This window comes from Agelaius tricolor, unplaced genomic scaffold (assembly GCF_023055355.1).
Source record: "Agelaius tricolor isolate 1412-34295 unplaced genomic scaffold, bAgeTri1.0.p SCAF_13, whole genome shotgun sequence".
Classification (NCBI taxonomy): domain Eukaryota; kingdom Metazoa; phylum Chordata; class Aves; order Passeriformes; family Icteridae; genus Agelaius; species Agelaius tricolor.
The window spans coordinates 4,076,283-4,084,197 of NW_027269273.1; positions in this window are offsets into that span (position 1 = coordinate 4,076,283).

A 7,915-nucleotide genomic window follows, 5' to 3' on the forward strand; every position below is an offset into this window, starting at 1 on the left:
ATGAATGCTTTAAAATAAAAAGAGAAAGAAGGAAAGGAAGAAAGTCTCGTTCTTTAGCCTGTGTGTGTGTGCTACACCACTCATTTTTAGTTGGTGGCTTTCTGATAGAGATAATGGCACTGACAAAATGGCTGAATAAATTATTCTTCTCACAAGTGTGTCAAAAGGGTTGACAGAAAGAACAATAAAATTAGATGGTGTACCCAAAAAAAAAAAATGAAGAAGAAGAAAAGAAAAAGAAAATAAAAATATAAAGTGTAGCCACACTTTATATTTTCTTTTTTTTTTAGATGGGAACCACTGGAAGCATTTCTAGGAACTAGCTCTGGTGTCAGCACTTGGATGCTTGCATCACTAAAACCCTCTTTGCAATCAGGTTCCCCACCTCACAGCACTACAAATGGGCTCCCCACGATCCCAAAAACACAAACCAAGGAGTGACTTTATCTGGGAGAGCTTGGGGTGACCTCAAGAACAAGAGCTCTTTGCTTGGGGCTGGTGCTGCTCCCCTGGGTAACCCGGCTCCAGGGCCTGGGGGAGGCTGCTCCATTCCCTCATTAAATAATTCTGACTCATGAACACATCAGAAAACTTGAGCTGTGCCCTCTGACAGTTTACCTCCAGGAAGGCAAAGTTTGTCCAAGAAATCCTTTTGTGCAAATCATTCAGGCAGCATTAGTCATGTTTGTCCCTTCCTGGCCGAGACAGCTCGGGGAATTTGTGTGATTTTCATTGCCTTCCCCTGCACCCTCATCCATCCTGACCAAGTGAACTTGCAACTTTATCTCATCTTCCTGCAGCGCTGGAGCAAGACAGAGCTGCTGCTTCTGGCCAAGAGGAATGGCCTGAAATGCAATTTTCATCCTTTATTTTATTTTATAGACAAGCCAAATGTCCCTGATACCCCCAAGCCAGGCTGGCTTTTGGCCTCCAGAAGGGTCTGAGCAATAAGGAATAACAGGCATAAGGACATGACTGGAAGGTCAAACATTACTGATATTATATGTAAATATATTTATATTATGTATATATATTTATATGCATACACCTCCATTGCTTTTATTTATATTTCTCTTTCCCTCCTGACTTTTTTTCTTTTTTAGCCAGGCAAACTACAGACACCTCTCATGCTCACATGAAAAAGATTATAAAAGTGCTCCTAAGAGTAACCCTACAGTTGCTCAACCTTGCACATTTCTGGTCCCATGAGCACACATGGGTCACATCCTAGTGTGAGAAACCAGTTTTTCAGGAATTTTTACAGGCAAGAGAGAAATGCCCTAAACATCTGATATTTCCCTGTCTGCCTTCAAACCCCAGCACATTTCTGGCAGCTCTGTACATTTGTATCTGACTGCTTAGCAGGGAAAATTTCTTTCTGAGCCATTTCCACCATATAGTTTCTTCTGACATAAATATGAATCGAGGTTATGGCCCAGTATGATCTTCCCAGGAAAAAGTAGAGATTACATCAATGTGACCCATTAAAGCAATCTTAAATACCCACTGATGGGTCATTATTGCAAGTTACTTTCCTTCCTGATGTAAAATTTATTCAATATATTGGAGGGGGAGAAAAAGGTCTCCAGGAAGGCTTTGCCTGTGCATGGCATTAATAAAAAAGGGACAGAGCAAGGGATGGGCCTGACAAGTTGGAAGAGGAGTTTCCATTTACACAGCCCCACTGGATGAATCAAAATCCTCCTCCTCTAGGGCATGGAGGCCAAAAGGAAAACTTGAATTATGTTGTAGCCAGGGGAGGGTCAGGCTCTTCTCCCAGGAAAAAAGGGACAGGGTAGAGGAAATGGCTCCAAGGTGCACCAGGGGATGTTTAGGTTGGATATTAGGAAAAAATTCTTCACTGAAAGTGTGGCCAGACACTAGAACAGGCTGCCCAGGGAGGTGTTGGAATCACCATCCTTGGAAGTGTTTAAAAAAGGTGTGGATGTGGCACTTGCGGACAGAATTTAGTAGTGGCCTTGGCAGTGCTGGGTGAATTAAAGGCTGGACTCAATGATCTTGGAAGTGTTTTCCAAACCAAAGGGTTCTGTGACTCCAAGAAAGAGCACATGGAGCTGCCAGCTGGGCCTGGGGGCAGAAAAGGGGGTGAGGGGCTCCCCAAATCACCACTTGCCCCTTCCTATCCCTGTGCAGAAAGTGGTGCTGGGAGGCAGCTGTGAAGCTCTTCCAGCCAGGTAACATGGGGCTTCACAAAATAAATGCCCTCTTCTTCTGTTTTCCTCTTTGTCTCTGCAGCCTGGATCTGAATTTATAAACATTTTGCTGTGAGTCGGGTCTAGAGGGCTGGTTGTTTCCTCAGCACCTCTACAATTCAATTAAAAAAATGCATTTTTGAAGAAGGAGGAGTTTGTGCTAGAGAAGAAAAAACCTCTCAAACCCAAGGCTGAGAGAATCACAGAATTATAAAATCACAGAACCATTTAGGTCAGAAAAGGCCTCCAAGATCATCAACCCCACCCTTTGATCAATCACCACCTCACAGCCAGACCAGAGCACTGAATGCCACATCTTGAATAATTCCAGGGGTGGCAACTCCACCACCTCCCTGGGCAGCTTTTTCCAATGCCTGACAACCCTTTCTGTGAAGAAATTCTCCCTGATGTCCTACCTGAACCTGTCTGAGGCTGGTTCCTCTTGTCCTTTCTGGCTTTTCCCCTTTGCAGACCCCAAACCTGCCCCAAAGGGCCAGGAGGCTCCTGGGGGTGCCTCCCTCTGGAATCCTTGAGAGGAGCTCAGGCAGTCTGTGAGCAGAAGCTGCAAGGAGACAAAAGATGAGGAGATGAAGGATGTGGCACATCTTTCACTCTGGTCGTTCATAAAACATAAAATATTAACACCAGAGAGTACAGAGGTCTCTTTAAAGAGGTGGATTCGGGTCCTTTGCCACATGGAACAGGTCAGGGGAAAGGTTTTCAGCATCAGGCAGAGGGTTTTGTGGTTTTTGTGCCAGGGAGTGAGGGCTGCCTCTCCTCCTCACACCCTGCTTGCAGGGCCTGTCCCCAGCTCCACAGGCTCCCAGAACATCTGGGGCTAACATCTGGAGGGGCTTTGGGATGTCTTCTGCTCCCCCTGGCCCGAAGCAGGTGGCCCTCACACCCTGAAAAAGCCACTCCCTGCTGTCACACTCCTTATCCCCACATGGAACTGGGGACACCTGCCCAGGGGAAAGAGTGCAGGGATTAAACACAAAATTGAAGCCTACCTTGATATCCCCAAAAAAGTTTTCAGTTGCATCCATTTCTTTATTTGCTCCAACTCTCCTCCAGTTTTCTGTCTTCTTCATGCACCTAATTAATGACTCAATTCATTAATATTTTTGCAGCAGAATTCTCTTCCCATCTATAAAGCGGCCGTGCCAAATTTTTTGCCTTAATTATAGACAATACCTTTTGTTTAAAGCTTTCTGCAGGGAAAACAGCAAAGACTTCTGTCTCTTCACAAGACAATTATTCAGAATGTTATCAGCAAATCTTCATCTCAGAGGAGGATTTCTCCCAACACAGTCCACCCACCTATAGATGCACTCAGGACTACGATCAATACATGTTAATTAAGCTGTAGCCCACTCCAATTAAAATTATAGAAGCTGAAGGACAGACATTTGTTTTTGTCAGTAAATTAATTTAAGCATTCATTAACTTTAATTTTTAAATTATATATCACTTTAATGATAAATAATTCCTCTCATTACAGAGGAAACATATGGAAGGGGAAGATAAGATGGGAGAGACTTGGACCCAGGGAGGAATTTGTTCCCCAGCACTTCCTTCTCCTTGGGCACATCAGCAACCCCATTTGTGTCAGCAAACTGGGCTCTTTTGGAAAAATTTGGCTGGCAAGTGCAGTGCTGAAATAAGAACAGAGATTCTTTGAGTATCTCACCTCCTTCTCTGCTGGGAACATGAAAGCTCGCCTGTGAAATCTCAGGGTTTTAGAATAGCTGAAATTTTGTGCAGGCTACCAAAATAAACACTTTTCGGCGGAAATCAAAATATTCCCGTGTTAACGAGTTTTTTAATTCATGTAGAAATTTGTTTCACAGCTTAACCCTTCCTGCACATAGGCAGAAAGGCAGAAAGGGTGGTTTATGATGTGATGTTTGTGCAGTGTCCTGCACTCTGAGTTACACCTGTGGCAGCTAATTAAACAAGGAGCAGGCCAGCAATGTTTGGGGCTTCCTGCTCCCAGCAGATGCTGTGTGGCACAGCAAAAGCTGACAGGCCAAGAAACACTGATAATGTAATTAGGAAATAGTCAGCTTCTGATTGGGGTGGTGTGAATTATAGCATCTGTATTGTCTCACCCCATACATGAGACTGAAAATGGAATAAAAGTTTTTAAAACGCCTCCCAATTGCCCCATCTGAGACAGAAAAAGCCCTGATCTGACAGCACATGGTCTGGGCTGCTCCACAGCAGGGGTTTAACCCTCAGCACCTCCCAGGGACTGTCCAGAGCTCACCCAGCAGTGCCCATCACACCCTCACTGTGAATTTTCCCTGCTCCTCCACAGTGCAAAACTCATCCAACATCCCTAAGTCTTTTCCTGCTGAAAACCCAGGAGTGTCTGACATCCCAAAGTGCTCTGAAATCAAAGCTCTTCACCCCACCAAGCAGAGCCTGGCAGCTCTTCCCAGAGCCAGGGTGCTGTATAAATAGCAGAGCTGCACTCTGAGCCTCCTCCACACAGGCCCTGCCTGGGACTTTCTGTCAAATGACAGAAATCAAAATAGATTAACTGAATAAATTATTCACCCCAGAGTGCCTTTACTGCTCCAGCCTCGTGCTGGACTGGTAAGGACTGATCAGCTTCACAGCTGATGGCTGCAAGCAAACAGCAAAACAAAATTATTCAGGGGAGAGAGTGACAACAGAAATGAGTGAGAAAAGCACCAGGTCTCAACCTCTGTGGAGCTTGAGACCTGCAGTGCAATTATGGACTCTTGTGACCATATTTCTTCCTTTGAAACAACTGGCTATTCCTCTCCCCAGCCTGATTTTGCAGTTGTCATCACGAGCCATTCCTGCTGGCTTCTCAGGACACCACATCTGCTGCAACTCCTGGGCACAGGGACAGGGCCCCTCTCCAAGCCCCACTGCACAAATCCTGTTTGTAAACACCTCTCTCCTGCCTTTAACCAAGAGCCAAAATAGGAGAGAGCCAGTGGCCATCCAGGATTTCCAGAGATAACCCAGGGCTCCTAACAGCCACACAAAACAGAGCATCCCAGCCTTCTCAGAGCCAAAATCCACTTTTTTCCATCTCCTCTGCCTCTTGACATCTCCTGTCTCACGCTGTGTCAGCCCTTCCACCTCACAGTGCCAAAATTATCTGCATTTCCCTCTCAAGACCCACACCCTTCCCTCCCCCATGGAGAACCATCCCTGGCTCTGCTGAAGGCAGGGGGATTCCTCCTGCAAGGAGAAGCTCTGCTGCCTCAATTTCCACATTTCCAGGTCAGTATAAAAGAGAGCAGGGGATAACCCAGGGCTCTGAGCAGGCTGAGAGTGGGACCTGCAGCCTGGAAAACTTCTCTAGGAGGAACACTCAGGACCTGTGCAATGCTGAAGGCTCCATCACGAGGGAAATGGGGCAGTGAAAGAGAAACTGCCCAAAATATTATTTTATTAGTAATCTGTTTACTTAACTACTGCAGAGATTTAAAAAAAATAAAAGCTTTCTCCCTATTTATCCATTAGCTCCTCTTCCATCCAGCTGCACTGCTGAATTCCCATATTTATGACATCAGTGCATGTTGCTATAGAGATAATTAATTAATGCAACATAATCAAGTCAGCAATTTTACTACTTTACAGCTTAACACAGGGCTGGAAATAGAGTGGGGAGAACACCAAAGCTTAGTTCTGAAAAGCAGGGTTTTTAATGGTCCTTCAAGCCCTGAGAGTTGGGTCTGAAAGTCATTTCCACAGTACATGAAATGTGCTGCATTTGGCAATAATCACTGTCATTAGAAGCCCACAGAAAAATTAGAAAAACAGCAATAAAGAGGAATGAAAGTTCTGACAAAAAAATCACAGGTGGAGAGCTGAGTTCTCTGAGCACCCAGCAAAACTCTTCATCTCCACCTGGCAAAAATGCCAGGCTCAACAGGGATCTGCCCAAAAAGGCTGCAGGCTGTGGTGTCCTAGTGCCTAATCCCAAATACAACGGGATTTTTCCAAGAGCCACCCCAAAAATCATCTTTCCTGGGCTGCCTGCCTTCTCTGCTCCTTGTGGGACCTTCTGAGCCAGCTGCTGATGAGAAGGGGGCTGAGATGTGGGAAATTCAGGGCTCCTGGACCAATATGATTAAGGAGAAGACATTTATTGTTTACATTATACACTTATTTATAGATTCTGTCCCTGCTGCACACGCTGATCACACATCTCCTATTGGTGCCTTGTCTTGTCCATGCACCTTTCAGAAGATGGGACTGGTTACAGTACAGGGGTGTCAGGGCCCAGCACATCCCTCTGGCTGTCCTGAGCAGCCCAGACCCCTGCCAGGGGTCTTAGGGACCCTGGCACAGAGCCCAAAATGCCCCTGTGGGTTTGATTATGACCCATGGAGCAAGTTACCAACCTTAGATGAAGATCTGCAAGCCACAGCAGTTTAGGTAGAATAATAGTGAAGTTATCACAGGGTGGAAAAGTAGATTTTGGAGTTTTTGGTATGGGGGTTCAGGAGGCAAGATGGAGGGATCTGGTTGTGTCCAGCCTTTCTCCTTCTTCTTCTTCTTGGCCTCCATCTTCTGCTGTGATGGTGGCACTTTGGGATTGGTTTAGAGTAGAAGCTCACTGTCAAACATAGGTGATGGGTATTGGGAAGTTATGGTAAATAATGTACAGGTAGTTTTTAGTATAAAGACATAACCCTGCCCTGGGGCAGGCAGAGTGCCTGGAACTGTCCTGCTGGATGGACCTTGGCTGGGCAGGAGAAAGAATTTTACAGATAAGATACAATAAACAACCTTGAGACCAAGAAATGAAGAGCCCTGACTCCTCCTTCAAGCACCAGGCTGGGAAAAGAGAATTTCCAATTTTTCTCAGGTTCACTCTGACCAGCTAAAGATCCCAACACAGGTGGCTCACAGCTCTCTGCCATCTCTTCCTTGTGGTCTTGGAATTCGGTTTCTCAGCTTCTACTTTCATATTTTAGCACAGTTTACGTCTTGGTAAATTGATGAATTCCAGAGGGCCCTGAGAGAGTTCTGGTAAGAGCAGTGGCAAGCAGGATGGCTGGGGCAGCACACTGAGTTCTCCAGGTACATTGCTCCACTGAGGAGAGCCCTTGGCATGGCAGGGGCTCCATGCCACCCTCAGCCAGGAGCTGGTGGCTCTCCCAGCTGCCACCAGAGCCAGGATTCCCTGCCTGTCACAGGTGGGCCACACCAGGCCTCTCTCATGCCTGACAGTCAGGTTGGCATTTACAGCTGACAAGGACATCAGTGCCTTGTCAGCATGTCCAAACAAGACACTCTTTGATGGGAGCTGTAATTCCACCCCAGGAGCTTGCCTTCCTACCAAAAAAAAGGATGCTGTGGAATATCCAAGTAAGTGCCACACTTGCTGCTTGTAACTCCACCCTTCTGCTAATTTAGAAGATTTAAATCAGTCCCCTTTTTTTTTTTTTTGTCCTGTACTAATTAGAATCTTTTTATATGCTTTTTTCAATCCAGAGTCTCTGCCTTCTGAGGGTAGAAAGACAAAAGCAGCACAGATGAAATTAGGTTACTTAACCCTCAGGACACTCCCATTCCTCAGCAAAAGTTGCTCCATACACAGTGGAGCAAAGGGGAAAAAGCTTTAAGAGAGACACATGCAGAATAATTGAGCCAAAAAACTGTATTTTTGGGACAAGAGTGATATCATAAAGCCACGTTTGCCTTCCACA